The sequence below is a fragment of the Pongo pygmaeus genome, chromosome 5 (genome assembly GCF_028885625.2).
Source record: "Pongo pygmaeus isolate AG05252 chromosome 5, NHGRI_mPonPyg2-v2.0_pri, whole genome shotgun sequence".
Classification (NCBI taxonomy): domain Eukaryota; kingdom Metazoa; phylum Chordata; class Mammalia; order Primates; family Hominidae; genus Pongo; species Pongo pygmaeus.
Window position 1 is genome coordinate 70,789,283 of NC_072378.2, and position 21,488 is coordinate 70,810,770.

General features: G+C 36.1%; 1 long non-coding RNA gene across 1 annotated transcript in view; it reads left to right on the forward strand.

Moving 5' to 3' along the window:
• The window catches only part of LOC129039171 (uncharacterized), a 38,325-nt gene extending 22,622 nt beyond the window's left edge, over positions 1–15,703 (forward strand). The window contains exons 5-8 of the long non-coding RNA XR_008503277.2: positions 7,696–7,780; positions 9,852–9,942; positions 15,327–15,513; positions 15,622–15,703. This is a non-coding gene — a long non-coding RNA (uncharacterized LOC129039171). The remainder of the gene's footprint in view (positions 1–7,695; positions 7,781–9,851; positions 9,943–15,326; positions 15,514–15,621) is intronic.
• The last annotated feature ends 5,785 nt before the right edge of the window (positions 15,704–21,488 follow it).

Below are 21,488 nucleotides of genomic sequence, written 5' to 3' on the forward strand. Positions count from 1 at the left end.
AATGAACATTTTTTACCTTCCTTCTCAGGTCCTTTAATGGTGTTATTTATGTACAGTTTTCTTTTTCCATCTGGGACATTTTTCATTATTGCATCTATTCAAATTGCTTGTGTTTCTTTTTCTTGAGATTATCTGTAACTCTTAGGTTAAACTTTGGTTCTTCATCTTCCGTGACTACTATCTTCTTTCCGAGGATATTTCCATCTTTTTCATTTTAGTCTGCTTTCTGGGGAAACTACTCAGGCATGTCCTTAAAATTCCTGATTTGATTTTCCACAGTGCAAATTCTGGGACATATTGCTTTTCTTATGAATTTAATTCAACTATTGAATATTTTAACTGCTCAAAAATACGCTCATTTATCTAATACTTTATTGATGAACACTGGGGTTGTTGTGAGAGTTTTTGCTATTACAAATTGCTATAAACACACATGTGTAACTCCTGGTGCACTTAAACAAGAGTATCTCTAGGGGTTCTTGTCTGAGTGGAATTTCTGAGTTTTACAAGTGCATTTTTAATGTACTCATATGTCTTTTTTTAAATCACTCACATCTCTTTTACTCTTATCTCACTTTCATTTCTTTTATTCTCTTTATAAATTTCTGCCCAATTAATACCGTATTTTCTAATTGACAGTTCTGCTGCTTATGATGAAGTTTTCTTCCTAATCGTCAAATCCTGACTTTCTGTCCAGCTGGAAAGTTGTAGTACATGAAAAAGTAAAATTCCTAGCATTTTCCTCTTTCTGCCCAATTGTTTGATATTCCTGGAGGTTTCTCTCAAATCCTGGCACAGGTTTAGCTGACAGTCTTAGTTTCCTTTCCTTGTATTTTCATCTTTTTCTTTAACTTTAAACAAATTTAGGTGAGAAGTTGGGAAAAGCTTCACAGGCACTGCTATTTGGGTTTTTCCTTAAAACCAGACCCTTCGTATATTTCAAAAGCATCCTTTCAAGCCAGAGAGACTTGCTTGTTGCCCTGATACGTGAATTCTGGAGGGCACTTTGGAATTTTGTATCCATATTACTCAATTATACAATCAATGAGGAAAATGAATAATTCAAAGATTTGATCATCACTCACATACTAGTGTTTTTTTTTGTTTTTTTGTTTTTTTCCAGCTTGGTGCTTCCTGCTGACCTACTTCCTTATAAAATAACACAACAATCAGCTGGTCATGCAGATCTTATTGAAACTAACAAAGAGTGCCATCTGTCGTTGTGTATGATATGTTCTTCAGTATCAATCTTAGAATGCATTGTGGTACTCAAAGCATTTCACAGTTTCATTTTATTTTAATATTTTTTAATATCTTAGTGTCACTGTAAAGAAAACTTAAACCATTTCGATCTGAAAGATGATCAACATGAGACAAAAAGCAATGGCATTGTGTTATAATCAAACAGCCACTCCAAAAATCAACACTGTAATCCAAGTCACATGATTTCTAAGCTGATGCTTTTCCCTTTTTCTTAGCATCTGAGCACTATTCCCTTTTATAACCAGTATTTATAACCATTTGTGAAGTGCATCTCTGACCAGTGCAGCTCCCTCTGAGATGTCTGCTCTCTCTGCAAAGCGTACCTTTGCAAGTGTTCCTTGAGAAGTAAGTAGTCAAGGGAAAGAGTTACATATTCAGCCAAGGATGACACTCTCATATTTATTGTTTTAAGAATAATCAATATTATTGATTACATATTTTTATTTGATAAGCGAGCAGGTATTTTAATGATCTTTTAGATATCTTTTTTATTAGAGAAGTATTACTTGTTTTCACGCAGCATAGTCTAGCTTGTCCAGAAAAATAGAAAGAGAGCTTAATGGAGACCTGTCATCTTCGAGAAAAAATATGCAAAAATATTTGACTCTTTATTACATTTCTAAAAGTTTTAGTTTTTTTTTGAGTAATTTATACTTGGGAGAGATACATGAATCTTTAGTAGTTTGTGGCAAGTAGATAGACTTTATTAACAAAAGGGTATTTATTCCTTCCTATTGAGAAATAGAGATCTAGACAAATATGGGGATAACTTTAGCCAACTTATCCTTGGTAGATGAAACAGTTCTCAGTTCATATGAGATAAATTAGCAGACACTTTCTCAAAAGAATGAATACAATAATACTAAGAGAAACAACAAACAACTAACTTTTTTTTTTTTTTTTTTTTTTTTTTTTTGAGACGGAGTCTTGCTTTGTCACCCAGGCTGGAGTGCAGTAGTGTGATCTGGGCTGACTGCTACCTCCGCTTCCTGGGTTCATGCAATTCTCCTGCCTCAGCCTTCTGAGTAGTTGGGATTACAGGCGTGCGCCACCATGTCCAGCTAATTTTTGTATTTTTAGTAAAGATGGGGGTTTCACCATGTTGGCCAGGATGGTCTTGATCTCTTTACCTCGTGATCCGCCCACCTTAGCCTCCCAAAGTGCTGGGATTACAGGCGTGAGCCACTGCGCCTGGCCACAACTCACATTATTTGTGTGCTTACTACATGTCAGGTTCTTTTCTACATAAATTGTAACTTATTTAATCCTCAGTACCCCAAATGAGGTAGCGAACATTATCTTCATTTTACAGATGAGAAAAATGATAAGAAACCTTCCCAAGATCTCACAGTAAGTGTCTTGTGGAGCCAGAAATCACACACAGGCAGTCTAACATCAGGGCCTACACAATACCCATCATGCCATCCTCCCTGCAAACAGTGAGCCAAGAGATTTTTCAATCCTGTTTTGTAAACAAGCTGTTAACTTTAGCCAACTTATCCTTGGTAGATGAAACAGTGCTCATTTCATATGAGAGAAATTAACAGACACTTTCTCAAAAGAAGAAAATACAATGAAAAGGAATAGTGCTAAAGAGGACATGCTTATGAAGATTAACCCAAAAGATGTGTCTCTTTGACACATCTTTCCACATTCTTCCATTTGTTTGACTCCACTGGGATTTGCCCAGTCCCCAGTGTAACTTTTGCTTCTTTGGCTTACTCAGCAGCCTTCAAAATGGGAAACATTATGAAAAGAAGCACAAGTGTCAGAGCAGCCAGCTGGCAGAGGGAAATTCCAGTCATATTGTGCATCCTCTTGTGAGCTTTTTGTTTCAGTTGTTCTTTGGCACACACAAGTCAAAATTTCAGCTGGCTGTCTGCTTCTTGGTGTATGACAACTACACAATATTTGAAATGTCTAAACACAGCTAACCAGATCTGGTCTTTATCTGATCAAGCTCTAGTGTTTGAAAAAATTATATGCCAACGTGTGGGTCATAGGTTGTTGAGAAATAGTTATAAGAGAATAGGAAAGAACAATCTCTTTATTTTGTGGCTTTGGGTTGCCAATAGGTTAAAGGCTGAGAAACAAGCCCCAAACATAGCTCTATTGTATCATAACCATACTCAGAACTTCTCTGTGGCTCTGCAGGGCCTAGAGCATAAAGCCAAGGCATGTCACTTGGCATTTGAGTGTTCGTGGTCTGCTGATAGGCTCCATCTAGTATCATCCCTTGCACATGCTGGGCTTGTATACAGAGGCTACTAACTGTTGCAGCTCTGCTGTTGGCTGCACACACATGCAGTCTCATTCAATGCTTATGCTTTGATAGATGTTAAAACTTTTTGATCTCACTCCTTCTTTGCATATGCTTCATATACCATACTTTTTAGGTGAAATCTTACTCATTTCTTCACTTAGACATTATGCCTTTTAAGATCATTTGTTCTTGTTCATTCCATTTTACATCTATCGCAATGCTTAGTGGTTTCTGGGCCATAGTAAGTACTAAACAAATTTGCAATATGAATGAAAGCATCATAAATGCTTCTTTCTTTCTTTCTCTCTCTCCCTCCCTCCCTCCCTCCCTCTCCCTCTCTCTCCTTCCTTCCTTCCTTCCTTTCTTTCTTTCTCTCTCTCTCTCTCTTTCTCTCTCTTTCTTTCTTTCTCTCTCTCTCTCTCTTTCTCTTTCTTTCTTTCTTTCTTTCTTTCTTTCTTTCTTTCTTTCTTTCTTTCTTTCTTCCTTTCTTTCTTTCTTCCTTTCTTTCTTTCTTCTTTCGACAGAATCTTGCTATGTTGTCCAAGCTGGTTGACTCCTAGGCTCAAGCTTCCCCCTCAGCTTCCTGTGTAGTTGAGACTACAGGTACACAACACCACACTGGCTCTGCTTCTTATCTTTCCCTAAGAAGGGAAAACAACTGTGGATATCTGTTGGGGGAGAAGGGGCAGGGAGAGCAAGGATGGGAATGTTAGCTTGAGAAGGAAGCATGTGTATGTCCCCCAGTCCTGCTGGCACAGAAATTTTCCAAAGCTGTGGAAGTGCAAGGGAAACCATGAAATGGTTCTGTTTCTTAGTGAGTAGGAAGAAGAGAGATCCTCCTCCAAAACTCAGATAGTTTTTGTGGAAGGGGAAAAAATTAGGCCAGCATACAGGATCCAAGGAAAGAAAAATATGGGGATCTCACCATTGAGAAACATGCAGGAGTTTCACAGTCCAGGAGGATAACATGGGCACTAGAGCTCTAACCCCCATGACAAGCAAACACCTTGTCTGCCCAAGGGTGGTGAAATGAAGATAGCTGGTATTTATTAAATATTTACTAGTACCATCTGAAAATAATATTAAAAGTCAACCTCAGACTTTAATGCCAGGCTGCTTGGATTCAAATTCTGGTTCTGCTACTCACTGGGTGTGCTATCAACCTCATGAGATAGTCAAGAGGATTATAAAATAAACACAAATTTATAGAATGCTGAGAAGACAGGCTAGTATGTAGCAAATAACATATAGGCATGTATTAAATTGAAAATGTGAAGACATTATTTCCCAAGAAACCCTGTTTTATGTAGTAGTTTTGTGTAGTTCATCATAATTTTATAGCAGCTTCAAAACTGATGGTAATAAAAGCTGACCATCTGTATACCCTATGACTCAGCAACTCCTCTTTTAGGTATATACCCAACAGAAATGTGTATGTACAAACACCAAATGCAGGTACTAGAATAGTCATAGCAGTACTCACATAATAGCCCCAAACTGGGAACTACTCAAATGCCCCTAACAATAAAATGAGAGAACAAATTGTATATTCACACCACAGCATACCCTACAGGAATGAAAACAAAAGATCTACCTCTACTTGTGACAATATGGATGAATCTCACAAACATGTGGAGTGTAAAAAAAAAAACCTAGACACACAAAATAATATATACTGTATGATTCCATTTACATAAAGTACAAAAATAAGCAAAACTAATCTCTGCTGTTAGGAATGAGGATAATTATTATCCTTGTGTACAGGGAGGCTATTGGAGTGCTGGTGACCTTTTGCTTTTTGATCTGAGTGTTGGTTACACAGGAGCACTCATTTTGTGAAAATTCATTGAGCTGTGATATGTTTATGTGTACTTTGGGTATGAATGTTCCACTTCAATTACAATTTTTACAAAGTAATGTGACAATGAAAGCAAAGTAGAACCTATTATGATCAAGATTTAGTAAATAATCATAGATCAATATATCAATGAGGAAGGTGATCAGAAAGATAATCAATAAATCTTTGGGGTGTGAAGATGGAGACCTGTTAGAGCTGAGAACCAACCAAAGAAGGATTTGCACTGAACAGCTTAGCAATGAACATTCTTCCAGAGAGGCTATTTGAGAGGTGCTCCCACATTGAGCTGCCTCACAAGAGCAAGACATCAACTGAGAAGACATCCCTAGGGACCATAAAGTTCTCCCTGATCAACAGAGAGGACATTGCCTTGAGACCTGGTAGATGTGACAGAACATCAGTTTGAATAGATCATTAAAACTGTCCAACAGGCCGGGCACAGTGGCTCACGCCTGTAATCCCAACACTTTGGGAGGCCAAGGCGGGTGGATCACCTGAGGTCAGGAGTTTGAGACCAACCTGGCCAACATGGTGAAACCCTGTCTCTACTAAAAATACAAAAATTAGCTGAGCATGGTGGTGCACGCCTGGAGTCCCAGATATTCGGGAGGCTGAGGCAGGAGAATTGCTTGAACCTAGGAGGCACAGGTTGTAGTGAGCTGAGATCACACCACTGCACTCCAGCCTGGGAAACAAGAGTGAAACTTGGTCTCAAAAAAATAAAAATAATAAAAAATAAATAAAACTGTCCAACAAAGAAAGTGTATTAGGCCATTCTTACATTGATATAAAGAAATACCTGAGACTGGGTAATTTATAAGAAAAGAGGTTTAATTGGCTCACAGTTCTGCCGGCTATAGAGGAAGCATGACATCAGCATCTGCTTTTGGGGAGGCCTCAGGAAACTTACAATTATAGTGGAAGACAAAGCAGGAGCTTACACAACACATGGTGAAAGCAGGAGGTTGGGTGGGGAAGTGCCACACACTTTTAAATGACCAGATCACATGTGAACTCAGAGTGAGAGCTCAGTTATCACCAAAGGGATGGCCCGAGCACTCATGATGGGTCTGCCCCCAAGATCAAAACATCTCCCACAGGGTTCACTTCCAACACTGGGGATTACATTTCAACATGAGATTTGGGTGGGGACAAATATCCACACTATATCAGAAAGCATCAAAGCAATACAGACAATCTACTCACAAGGAAAATTGTGTTGGTACCACTGGGTTTTGTATCAGAAAACAAAAATGGGAACTCACTAGAAGTACTTTATGGAATTATGACCAAAAATGCTCCGGCTCCATAAAAGCTGGTGAAAGTGATCCTATTCACCAACTTAGACTGTGAACTATATGTGCATATATATGCGTGTGGTGTGCATAGCATATGAATGAACACACATAAATAGATAAAACATTGCCCTGAAACATCTTCTTAAGAGATGTCGTTACAAAAGACGGTATTTGAGGTAGGCTCTATATAGTATCAGTATAGGTCTATTCTATAGTCAGGGACATAATAGGTTAACAAAGTTCAGTAGGTTGGTCTGGGAGCCTAAAGCACCTCCATATCTTTCCATCATTCAAACATATACGCATTTATCAAACTGAAATATGAACATATTATTCTACACCATTGTATCAGTGAACTAATGAACTATAAATTCTAAGTTAGAAATGATGAAATACCAACACATATTTTGGAACTGCTTTTACTACCAATAAAGACACTGGCAAGATGCTAGTTTAGCCATTTGGAGAGAGTTGGTGTCGTGTTATTTCTATGTTAGTATTCCAAATATTCATCAGAATGTTTTAGCCCCGTTGTTTTAATCTTTATAACTTTAAAGAATAAAAGGAATTTATGTCATAAGAAAGCCTACCAACTAAGACTTCAATACTTCAATCCTGTCTGTATAGTGGCAACCACTGGTTAATAGGGAATTGATAGAAGCAAGGCTTTTGGCTACTAAATTGTATTAAAACTTATAGGTGAGTTTTATTTCATTCTTTTGTGGCCACCTAAAATTTATATCACTTTTACTACTTTCAAATATTTTAATTTTACTTAAGTTCAGGGGGTTTGATGGTGGCATTGGAGAAGGTGTTATACTAATACAACTTTCCTCCACTTAATTCCATTATCCCTATTTAACCTCTTCACATCCATCTCCCAGCGCTCATAGTTAAATCTGTTCTTTCTGCAACTGCCTTCTCTGACTGTTCTTGCTGCCTTAAGGGCCTTTTAGCATAGCAATCCCTATGTCCAGTCAATAGCCATTCTATCTTCTCACACTTATTCACAGATAAATACACCTAAGGAGTTATTATTTATTGTCACAAAAGCAACTAAACAAGTTTCATGTGAGAGCATTATTTGTCCTAAAATAAGTTAATATAGTTTCTTTCTTTTCTAAAAATGCCATTGCTAGTGATACAAATAACACAGATGTTCAGAAAATATTGAGTAGGTTGTGAGTTATGTCTGTAATTGTACAGCTTATTAATATGTTCTTTCCCCTGAAGAGTGACTTCAAGAATTCCAAAGTGTTATGTGATTAGATAAAAGGGTGAAAAGGACAGTTTGCTGGTTTTGTATAGAAGAAGCATACCATTCCTCATGGAGGAATTGGTAATTCAGAGGAGAATCCAGTGGAGGAAGGCAGGTGAGTGATGCAAGCCTATGGAGATGGAAGAGCCCTGGCTTTTAAGCTAGTTGTCCAGTGATCAAATATAGTAGTTAGTAATTAAAATCTGGTTGGCTCTTTTTTTTTGAAACAGTCTTGCTCTGTCACCCAGGCTGGAGTGCAGTGGTGTGATCTCCACTCAATGCAACCTCTGCCTCCTCAGCTCAAGTTATCCTCATGCCTCAGCCACCTGAGTAGCTAGGACTGCAGGCATCTGCCACCACGTCCAGCTAATTTTTGTATTATTATTATTTTTTTTTGTAGAGACAGTGTTTCACTGTTGCCCAGGCTGTCCAGAGCTCAGGTGATCCCCCCTTGGCCTCCCCAAAATGCTGAGATTACAGGCAGGAGCCACTGTGCCAGGCCAAAATCTGGTTGGCTCTTGATAATTATTTCTTGATTGACTGGATGGAAAAATAATTGAATAAATAAAAGAAGTGGATTTATCTCAAACAAAGGCTTTGATCTGTTGATGAAGAACTTATTTTCTTATCTATTATGTGTGGATCTTAGATTAAATCTTCAGAAAGTTAAGCTCAGAACCTATTATTTGCTGTATTCTAGATTTCCTTTTTTGTTTTGTTTTGTTTTTGTTTTTTGAGACAGAGTTTCAATCTTGTCACCCAGGCTGAAGTGCAATGGCACGATCTTGGCTCACTGCAACCTCCGCCTCCCAGGTTCAAGTGATTCTCTTGCCTCAGCATCCTGAGTAGCTGGGATTTTGGGAGCCTGCCACCACACCCAGATAATTTTTGTATTTTTAGTAGAGACTGGGTTTCACCATGTTGGCCAGACTGATCTCGAACTCCTGACCTCAGGTGATCTGCCCGCCTCGGTCTCCCAAAGTTCTGGGATTCCAAGCGTGAGCCACTGCACCCAGCCTAGATTTTCAATCAAGAATATGCTCAATATTTCAAGAGACTCAGAAGATCTTTGTGAAGTACATATATATTTTGTTGATATATACAAATATGTCCAAGTAAAAATTCATATGAACAACAACCAATTTTACTGCTTCAATAAAGTATAATTTTGATAAGCATAAACTTTAAGTATAATGTGAACAAAATAATTAATTATTTTAAAGGAATTTTATTAAAGAGGTTAGATGTCCATTTGTAGACACATTTCAGTTCTTTCCGACACTAGCATTTCCAAAAAGACTTAAATGACCTGTAAGACTATTGAAAAACTGACAGCTTATTATTAGCTTACCCTACCCAGTAGAGAAGATGATTATTTATTATGTACCATATACTTGACACATTTAAGCAATCCTTACTTCTTATAATTACTCTCTGTTAAGTATTATAATTTCTATTTTACAGATAAGAAATCAAATTCACTAAGTAACTTGTAAAGGATACAATACCTAAGTGGAAGAAACAGGATTCGACCTAGGTCCACCTGCTTCCAAAACCTATTTAGTTTTTATTGCACAATGCTGTCTCTACAGTCAGATGAATGTTAGATGAATGAAGGCACACACATATACACATACGCACACACATAAATAGCAAATTTCCTTACTTCTGTCCTAATCCAAAACTTGTACTGGCAGCAAAAGCATACAGGTGCTGTAATTATGTAGGCAAGAAAATAAAACCTAGAGAAAGCATATTCTGAATAGGAGAGAACATGGTTTATTCTTGTAATCACTTAACTGAATGCAGTCATTCCATTGTGATTCAGATTCTAATTGAAGCACCGTAGAAGTTTAGAAACTGTGTTAATCGTTTTTCTTTCACTTACCTTTTCCTTTGTCAATGTCATAGGGTGCTAGAAATCACTCCACTCCGAAGGATTCCCTTATCTTCATAGCCCAGTTTCTCCGACACCGTGTTTATTCTTATGATGACCATGGAGGTGGGGGGACTTGACAAGACCCCTTTTGCACTTTTATTGTCAATGGAATTTAATAGAACAACTTCTTTGAGGCTCTTCAAACATGAACTCTCCATTTCAAACTGCTTCCGAGTATGTCACTACTAAATAGAAATTTCTAGGGAAAGAAATGAACCATATGCTGCTTTTCCCTTCAGCTTATTTTAACCGTATGGTACTAGAAATGGGAATGTAACAGTGCTATTAATTTAAACTCCCCGTGTTTCCAGCACTACTGTTCCCCAGTTAATTTAAAGAAATCTTTACTACTGGCCTGGAAAAACTGTCTTTGCCAAATAATTAAGAAGCAACGTGAGGCGAGAACATGTAACTGAAAAGTGCACTCAAGTGGGCCTGAACCTGAGAACGCCACTCTAAACCCAGAGTTCACAGAACTCGTATTGAACTATTGCAAGGATTCTGTGTTTGCACTTAATTCTGGCTTGGAACAGAGCTCACAGGTTGTCACTGATATCCTACTCACTGTTTTTAACAAAAGGGCTGAGTCTGGAGCATTATCCTTCATTTGAATTACACATACTGAGTACTTCAAAAGCTACAGAAGTTATTTGAGGTAACTATAAAAATGTTTTTATTTTAGTTTTATTAAAAAGCATAAACATGTTTTCAACACTGGAAGAATGACAACATATCTTCCACATAAATTCAGTAGGATACTAAGTTTTTTTAAAAAATTATAAAATAAAAGTTTGTTCATCTTAGAAATTAGAAAAAACTTAAGAAATTAGTCACACAGAGATGCAATGTCCACTCTTCAAATATAACTGTTGATTTAAATTTTAAAAAGATAAAAGATAATATAAATTAATTTCATGTCAACTAAAAAGTATAACTCAGAGCCTTTGCAAATTTCATATTCGTGTCTGTTCTTTGCTTTTCATTTTGTTCAGGGCGTATTGGGACGCTGAGATTGGTCTATGTCCCCATCCATATCTCATGTGGAGTTGTAATCCCCATGTGTTCAATGTGGGGCCTGGTGGGAGGTGATTGGATCATGGGGGTGGTTTCTAATGGTTTAGCAACACCCCCCTAGTGCTGTCACATGATAGAGTTCTTACAAGAGATCTGGCTGTTTAAATGTGTGCAGCACTTCCCCCTTCTCTCTCTCTCTCTCCTGCCATTTTGTGAGAAGGTGCTTGTTCCCCTTTGCTTTCTGCCATGATTACAAATTTTCTAAGGCCTCCAGTCATGCTTCCTGTTAAGCCTGAGGAACTGTGAGTCAATTAAACTTCTTTTCTTCATGGATGACCTAGTCTCAGGTAGTTCTTTATAGCAGTCTGAGAACAGACTAATACAGACACAAATAAGGTTTTCATTTTTTATTTTAATGTCATGTTTATCAATATTTTTCTTTAAGAGTTTTGGCTTATTAAGCCCCATTTAAGAAATTCTCCCCTACTTTAAACTCATAAACATGTTTAAATTTTTTTTTTCTTCTAAAAGTTTTAGTTTTCACTTGTAGGTATTTAATAAGCCCGAAATTTATTTTCCTGTATAGTAGGGATTTATATCTGATTCCCCCTCACTGCCACGAGAAAAACCAATTGTTGCTGCATCATTTATTGGATAATTCATAATTCCCAACTAATTTGTAATGACAATTCTGTTGCACAACTTTATTTGAGATATGTCTGAATCTATTTCCGATCTCTGTGTTCTGTACTCTTTGTCAATTTGTCTGTCCTTGGCTTAATATATTACCTTTTAAATCATTATAAATATAGAAATTGCTATCTTATAGGACAAATCCCCATTTAATGCTCATCTTCAGAGTTGTCTTGGCTATTCCTGGCCCTTTAGTTTTCCAGATGAATTTTATGATAACAATGTCAAGTTTCTTAAAAATGTGTTAGAGTTTTACTATAATCGTATTGCATTTATAGATAAATTTTGGGGAAATTCTTTTTTAACTTCATATTATTGAGTCTCTCCATCCATATTTTGTTAGAACCCAAGCACCTATAGCATCTATCTTAGTGGTTATTGCTAGTGTATTGAGTTGCTATTTATTTTGTATGCTGATTAGATAAGCAGAAAACTTTCCTGATTTCTCAATATTTAAAATATTTTTTATATTTCTATGGCTTTTCCATGCAATCACATCATCTGCAAATAAAGATAGTCATATCCTTCTTTCTAATACTTGTATCTTTTATTTCTTTTGCTTATCTTATTGCAATGGATAGGACTTTCAATAAAACGTTGAATAAAATGGTGATAGTAGTCTCTTTTATCTTGTTTCTGATTTAAAATAATGCCCGTAAGTTTTACAATTAAGGACAATGTTTGTTTTAGGTTTTTAATAGATTTTTTAAGTTAGGATAAGGAAATAGCCTTCTCTTCTGAGTTTATTAAATTTTTTTATTATAAATGTAATTTTAAAAAATTTGTATATGTTTCCAGCATTTACCTAGATGCTTCTGTAGTTTCTGCCCTTTACTTATTACTCTTGGCACCTAGGGGTGCCAACATGGTTCAGCATCATAAAATATCATGATATATTCATGATATATTTATTTTTAATAGATAGCTTAGTTACATTTGCTTGCATTTTATTTAATATTTTGGAATCTGTATTTATAAGTGAAATACTTATGTACAATTTATAAGTGAAATGCTTTCTTGTGTATTCCTTGCCAGGTATTGATTATTGTTTTGTTGCGATTATTCTTGTGGTTTTCTACAACAGTTTATATAAAACAATAATAATATTTTCCTTGGAGTCAAGATTACTACTAATGCAATTTGGACCTCAGCCATTTTGTGGGAATATAAAAATAATCTCACTATTAACAATATAATTCCATTAAGGTTTGTTGCTTTATTGTGGTTCTCCTTTTTGTCTTGAGTTTCCATTAGTGATTTATATTTTCCCAAATACTATTCATTCCATCAAAGTTGTACAATTTGCTAAAAACTTTCCCTAGTATATCATATGACTGTTTAAAATCTTTCTAATATCTGCAATTAGTCCTTTTTTAATTTTTAAGATAGTTTATCATATCACCTCTCTGTTTCTTAAATAGTATTTCCGGAGGGTCTAGCTAGTTTTCCTGATTCATTCTATTGTTTCTTAGCTTTTGTATTAGTCCATTTTCACACGGCTATAAAGATACTACCTGCTATAAAGACAGGGTAATTTATAAACAAAAGAGGTTTAATTGACTCACAGTTCTGCATGGCTGGGGAGGCCTCAGAAAACTTACAATCATGGTGGAAGACAAAGGGAAAGGAGGGCATCTTCTTCACAAGGCAGCAGGAGAGAGAGTGAGCCAGGGGAAACTGCACCTTTTAAACCATCAGACCTCATGAGAACTAATTCACTATTATAAGCCCAGCATGGGGGAAACCATCCACATAATCCAATCATCTCCCACCAGATCCCTCCCTCAACACGTGGGGATTACAATTCTTGATGAGATTTAAGTGGGGATGCAGAGCAAAACCATATCATTTATATATGTATATATGTATATATTATATATATTGTGTATTTTATATATATACACACATATGTACATATATATAACCGATATGGTTTTGCTCTGTGTATACATGTATATATGTATATGTATATTTAATGTATACATATACATATATAATATCTATATATTATATATATTATGTATTTTATATATATATACATATATATATATATATTTTTTTTTTTTTCTGAGATGGAGTCTCACTCTGTCACCCAGGCTGGAGTGCAGTGGTGTGATCTTGGCTCACTGCCACCTCTGCCTCCCAGGTTCAAGCAATTCTCCTGCCTCAGCCTCCTGAGTAGCTCGGATTACAGGCATGTGCCACCGCATCCAGCTAATTTTTGTATTTTTAGTAGAGACGGGGTTTACCGTGTTGGCCAGGTTGGTCTCAAACTCCTGACCTTGTGATCCAACTGCCTTGGACTCCCAAAGTGCTGGGGTTACAGGCATGGGCCACCACGCCCAGCTAAGTTTTATATATACATTTTTTGCTTTCATTTTTATTATTTTTTTTTTACTTTCTTTATGTTTACTTTGCTGTTCTTTTTTAGTTTTTTTAATTGAATACACTGGATATTTTGAAATTCTTTTTCATATTGTTTTGTTTTAATACATGCACTTATGTCTATGAATGTACATTGGCTTTATCACACACATTTTTTATATAGTACATAAAAATTCATTCTAAAAATTTTGTAATTTTCATTTCCATTTCCTCTTTGATTCAAGGATTATGTAGGAGTTTTAGTTTCTAATATATATTTTATTATATTTTTATTCATAATTTATAATTGTTATCAAAGAATGTGTTTTGTATAATATAATTTCTTTACAGTGTACTGGAACCTACTTTGTGAACAATATTGTTCCTGTGTACTGAAATTTTCTTTTTCTATTTTCTGGGTTATATGTAGATAATATACATATATCATCAATGTTGTTCATATTGTATGTTTTATATATTTGCTGTTTTTATTTTTTAGATATTTACTAATTTGTTATGTACTTAATCCCTCAGTTTCTAGTAAAAGTATGTTAAACTCCTATACTATGATTGCAATTTGCAGAGTTTCTCCTTGTTATTCTTCATGGTCTAATTGTCTTTGATAATTCTTCCTATCAGTTAGGGTGTGATCAGAAAATCAGGAAGACTTTGAGTAATGTTGAGGAAGGGATTAATTATAAGTGTTGGACCATAAACAACTGTGGGCTCTGGCTAAACTGTCTGTGCTGCTGCTTGTCTGGGGCTGCACCTAAAGGCAGCAGGGCCAACAGGAAGGAAAGTGGACATGAAATGGGGAGAGCAAGAATAAAACAGAAGCTGTGAGAAGACAATGAAAACTCAGAGGACACACTGGAAACTGTGTCTGTCTCACTGCCTTCAGGCCTCCACATTTGATGATATTAATCACCTGTAGGGGAAGCTGAAGCCCTTTGCCACAGAGCTGCACATGTTGGTGCAGAAGTCACAGAAGCTGTGGGAAGAGGTCCAGCAAGAGTCAGAGGAGCTCTGGGACCAGCTGCTGCCCCAGGTGCTGCAACAGCTGAGCTGCAGAGCATGAATATGGTTGTTACTTAACTCCTGCCTTCCAAATTTCATGCAAATTTCTATTGAGGCCAGCCCTAATCTGGAAGCATACAGGGATAGGGATTCTGGAAAGTCTAGTTTCAGATTAGCTAAAATGACTGCACAAAGCCAACACAGTTTCCTCACTATTTAGTTTCTTTCTTTATTCTTTTAAATGCTTTTAGCCTTTAACTATTCTGTTTGATATTAATGTTCTTACACTACTTTCTTTTGTTTAGGTTTTGCTTCATAGAAGTTTCTCATCCCTTTATTTAACTTTCTATTTGTATTAGACATGAAAATCTCATATCTCCTGCTCAGGGAGCATAATCAACCAGGTGTCCCAGCTGCTGTTCTTCTGGGTCTGCCACTGTGTTCATGTTAAGGCCACATTTCCCACAGGCTACTCAAGCAGCAACTGAGCATAACAGGAGAACTAATGCAGGTCCGTTTCTGGAACACATGGAACTCCACAACCAAGTGACTTTGTCCTAAGGACTCCCAATTAGAGTGTCAAAAATGCCTTGGAACTGGATTGTGGTTTAAGACTCTTCCTATTCAATCCTACCTTCCCTCTCCCTTTCACAGGGGTCAGACCTGCATGACAGGCTGAAGAGTTCCTTCTCCTCTTCTCCCTTTTACTTGTCCAATAAATTTCTTACACATCTAATTTTGTCTCGGTGTCTACTTCTTGGAGAACCTGAACTAATGCACTGTGTATGTGTCATTTGTAAAGCATGTTTTAAGAGGTCTATGTTTAATTTTATTTTAATCTGACAAATTTTTCTTTTAATGGATAAGTTTAATCTCATCTTATCTACTTGTGGTTTATGATATGTTTAGTTTTACTATTATATTGTTTTCTCTTTGCCAGCCTACTTCTTTACCTTTAGTTTTCCCCTTTCCTGTTTTCAATTTGACTGCTTAAATCCTAACAGGAAAAGCATGGGCTACTAAAATAACAAAGCTTAAACTATCAGTGGCTTCAATTCAAAGTTATTTCTCACCCATTTTGCATGATCATTGTACATTGGCTTATTTAGTCTCTCAGAAACCCAAACCAGTGAAGACTCCATCTCAACACGCACTTCCCTAAGAAAGGCAAATAAAAGAGAATATGCCAAACACTCACTGGCTCTTCAAGCTTCCATCTAGAAGTGACACAGGGCACTTCCACCCCCATTGACTACAAGTAGTTACTTGGCCACTAAATTCAAGTATTATAGTTACCTGAATACCTAAATTCAAATGGGCAAGGAAATGCAATGCTATCATGTGCCCAGGTAGAAAAGGATATTTGTGTATAGTCCTATTGAATACCTTTATCCCCCTCTGTTGGGTTGAAAACAATACAAGATATTCTTATGCTTTTAATGGTTGTTCTTAAATATGCTTTAAACCTATCTACTTAACTACACAATTGGCCTCCATATCTGTGGGTTCTGCATCTGTGGATTCAACCATGCATGAATTGAAAATATTTGAAAGAAAGACATCTGTACTGAACATGTGCAGAGTTTTTCTTGTCGTTATTCTCCAAAACAATAGAGTAAAACAAGTATTTACGTAACACTTATATTGTATGCGATATTTCAAGTTATCTAGAGATGATTTAAAGTATACAGGAGGATGTTCATAGGTTATATATAAATATCACACTGTTTTATGTCAGAGACCTGAACATCAATGGGTTTTGGTATCCACAGGAAATCCTGGCACTAATCCCTCACAAATACTGCAGGATTATTGTATTTCACTTTTTTAAACAAAGTCTAAAGGTATATAATATTTTAATCTTGTATCCAAATTCAAGAAAACATTAATGGGGTTTAACTATCTCTCTTTTTTTCTTTGCTTAAAATAAATAATTTATCAGTTTTCTTCTTGATTGTGTTTTTATATTCATGGGCACATTTTAAATTTCAAGATTCTAATCTTTTTTCATATCTCCAGTTCCTATTACATTTCTGCCTAATTTTGTTTCATAATTTAATGATTCTTTACATTAGGGGTCTACAAACTGTGGCCCATGGTCTATATCTGGGTCACTGCTAGTTTCTGTAAGTAAAGGTTTATTGAAACACACACATGCTTATTCATTTATGTACAGAGTGTCCCCAACTTACTATGGTTCAATTTACAGTTTTTTGACTTTCCAATAGTGCTTCCAGCTATGTATAATATATTAATGGTACTACCCATATAACTCTTCTGTTTTTCACTTTCAGTACAGTATTTAATAAACCACATGAGATATTTAACACTTTATTATAAAATAGGCTTTGTGTTAGATAATTTCCAAATGTAGGCTAATGTTTAAGTGTTCTGGGTATGTTTATGATAGAATAAGCTAAGCTATCATGTCTGGTGGGCTAGGTGTATTAAATCCATTTTTGACTTAAGCTATTTTCAGCCTATGATGGATTTATCAAGACATAACCACATCATAGATTGAGGAGGATCTTTATGTCTATGGTTGCTTTCTTGCTATAATAGCACAGTTGAGTAGTAAAAAAAAAGACTGTGTGGCCAGCAAAGACAAAAAGTATTTACCACCTAGCACCTTACAAAAAAAATTTGCACACCCCTGCTTTAAATGAGTTATGGACTTTCATTTTAAAATTTTGATCACTTTAAACATACTTTAAAACAACTCTTTTTCAGACTGTTGTACAACATTAATTTCATCTGGAGGGCTGTTTTCCCTAGAATTGCATTTCCTCGTGGGTTTTAGAACTTTGAAATATGGGCTCATTTTGAGAAGTGTTTTGTTTGTTAAATATTATTCTTCCCTTTTTCTCTCTTCCAGTGTCTTTCCTCTCTCCTGTCTAGCCGTTTTGTAGTTATCACCACTGGGTCTCAGCACTGCAGTATAGAAACTGGTCCTGCAATGGCAGTTTCGATTGATGAGGTTTTCCTTCTTGATGACTATAGGATTCTTGTGAATCCAGTCATCAAACCAGGAGAGTCGTTTGTGTAGTCAAAAGATTCTTTCCTCCTTCAGCATCCCTATATTCACAGCTTGCTGTAATGCTTAGCCACTGTTAATAATCAGTAGTATGTTCTGAGCCGCTTTTGATCAGAGAAGAGGGCAGACTCACCATAGCCACTAACTTCAATTGATACCTGGTTCAAATCTCTGCTTTGAACCAAGAGAGCAAGCACCTGCTCAGTGTTGCCTGCTTCTAAACTAGGACCCTACCAGATCTGTAACTTATTCTGGTTCATCTATTTTTATTTCTGCTGTTTCTGAGCCACAGAATTGTTTATCATATTTTTTAATCTTGGACGTGGTGTTTGGCTTTCTTTTAAAAAAATTTCAACATGTTATTGGCACAAATTTGGAGCAGAGGGATGCATCAAAGCATGAACTGATGGCACTACCTTGACTGAAAATCTCCATTACATAGTTGATGTGATGATATAATGGTATCTGTTTATAGTATCTATTTACTGGGTAATTAAAATCATAAGCATTGAGTTTAAATGAAGCTACTTGAGTGACTGATGAAGAAGTAAATTCAGAGTTACTTTTCACAGGGGATACATCACGTTTTGCAAACTGCGGGATTTAAGTAGAAGTATTAAAGTAAATCAAATCTTTAATTCAGCAGAATAGAACTATCTTTATAAAAAGTAATATAAAATTGATTTCAAAAGAAAATCATAGTTCTGCATCTGAGAAGACAAAAGAAAAACAAAATCAGTTAGTAGAGTTTTACGTTTTGTCAAGGCAAAGAGGCAAAAACAATTATATGGACAGAGAGTAAGGTATGATCTAAGCTACTAGCAATATTCACGAGTGGTTTTTTCATTTCATCTGAAGTCTTTCATTTTAGAGCTCTAGTGGTTAATGTTCAGCTGTTAGTTTATTACTTAATGGTTTAAAAGGACAAAAGGAGTAATAACTCATTTTTTTGAGACTGAATTTTATTTTCTTATACAATCTCCTTTGTTTCTGTTTTTGATTTCTGAATTAACCTGGAGAGTCATAGTTGAACCACTGGTGGAAGGAGACTGAGTCCCTCCATCAATGCCTGACTAGAAACATCCAGATTGGACTGTTAGATAAGTGAGAAATAAACTGATGTTTTGCCTAAGATCTGGTGGTGTATTGTTACTGTAACTAGTGTTGCCTTAATTAATGCAATGCTAGATGATACATTTCTATCCTGCACCTGTTCTCTTAGCAGATTTTTAAAAGACTTGGAACCAACCCAAATGTCCAACAATGATAGACTGGATTAAGAAAATGTGGCACATATGCACCATGGAATACTATGCAGCCATAAAAAATGATGAGTTCATGTCCTTTGTAGGGACATGGATGAAGCTGGAAATCATCATTCTCAGCAAACTATCGCAAGGAGAAAAAACCAAACACCGCATGTTCTCATAGGTGGGAAGTGAACAATGAGAACACATGGACACAGGAAGGGGAACATCACACACCGGGGCCTGTTGTGGGGTAGGGGGAGGGGGGAGGGATAGTGTTAGGAGATATACCTAATGCTAAATGACGAGTTAATGGGTGCAGCACACCAACATGGCACATGTATACATATGCAACAAACCTGCATGTTGTGCACATGTACCCTAAAACTTAAAGTATAATAATAATAAAAAAAATTAAAAAAAATGTTTTCAGCTTAAATACATGGTTTTCAATAGCTCTAATTTTTGTATGTCAGAGGAAATCAGAAAATTTATCTTATATTTATAAAAGTTATTTCCACATAATCAACCAGTAAGTTTTTAAAACTGAAAATAAGCTTTATTTTGGTCATGAAAGGCTAATTTTAATTTGCTTTCCATTAAAGCAAAACAAAGATGCATTTTAGATGGCTCTTTGGTCATCTGTTTCTATTCAATGGTTGCTTATTACTTAATCTTAGTTTCAAAACTGAAATGGTATTTGAATAAAGTCTATCCAAATTTGAAAGTTGTCATTGGGATGAATATGCTGTGTAGTCGACCAAGAACAGGCTTTGCCTAGTGAAGCTTGAGAAAGATTATTTTAGAACTAATAAAATAAAGGAGTTTCAACAAATCTGAACAATGTGTACCACACTCTCTTGAAACTGCTTATCTATTTCTTCAAACAGATATTTATTGAGCAATTTCCACGTATAAACTACCATGCTGGGCCCTGTAGGCAAAGAAAAAGAAATATGATTCACTCTCTCACAGCCTCCAGGATCTTAAATTGTGGAAACAAGAGATACTCAAATATGTTACATGAGATAGTGTATGATAAATGTCAAGAGTGCTAGAGCAATAAGTAATGCAGAAAAATAATCCAGAAAAGGGATATGGAAATTCCAGCTGAGGTAATTAGAGGTTTAGCTTGAAAAAGGGGATGATTGGTATATTTGTAACAGGTTGAACAGCATACCCAAACTCTATGAAACAGGGTGAGATGGTTTGTGGCAAGGGTGTCTTTAGACCCCTTGATTCCAATCATGAGGTTGAGGCATTCTTATCAAATTTTGCAGAGACATGATTCTGTCATTGGATGACAAATCTATTATCCCTAAAAAGTAGACATTTAGGTTTCCTACTACATATTGAGCCTGAAATAAAATTATTTTACACATTATAATGAAGATAATAATAACTCTAGATTTAGAATTGGAAAACTTATGGTCGGGTTTTTACTTCATAGGATAAGCTGAGATAGTCACTTAATGTCTCTGAACCTCAGTTTTTTATGTAAACTGGGGATAAATATTTCTACCCTTTTTATGTGAATAGTAGTTATGAAGAGCAAATGAGAAATGTGTAGGAAAGTGTTTTTTAGACTGTCAAAGGCTATGAAAATGTAAAGGGGGTAATGGATGTGTGGTGGATTAAAGAGGAACACAGATTTCTGTGACACTTATCTCATTAAAAGGCAGAGTCTTTACCCTGTCCCTTGACTTGAGAAAGAGGGGCTGGTGACTGTTTGGAGTAATGGAACACAGTGGAAGTGATGCTGTGGCAGCTTCTTGGGTCATGCTTTAAGAGATTAGCAGGTTCTATGTGCTGTATTATAGGAATTTTTGCTCTTAAAACTGAGCAACCATGCTGTCAGGAAGCCCAAGAAGCCCATGTGAGAGAAACTGAGGAGTCCCAAACCAACCATCTCAGCTAAGTCCCAGCCAACAGCTATCACCAACTTGCCACTTATGTGACTGAACAGTGAATTATTTAGCCCTACTCTAGCTGCTTTGGCTGACATTCTGTGGAAAACAAATGCACTTCCCCTGTCATGCCCTGTGTAAATTGCAGATTTGTCAGTAAAACAAATGACTGTTGCTGTTTTAAAGCATTAAGTTTTGGGGTAGTTTGACAGTCAGCAATGAATTACTAGAACATGATATTTAGTAAATGAATTACTATATTATTTCAGAGTGTACTATAACTCATCATACATATTTTATTTGCTTCTACTATAATTTTTATGATATAGTTTG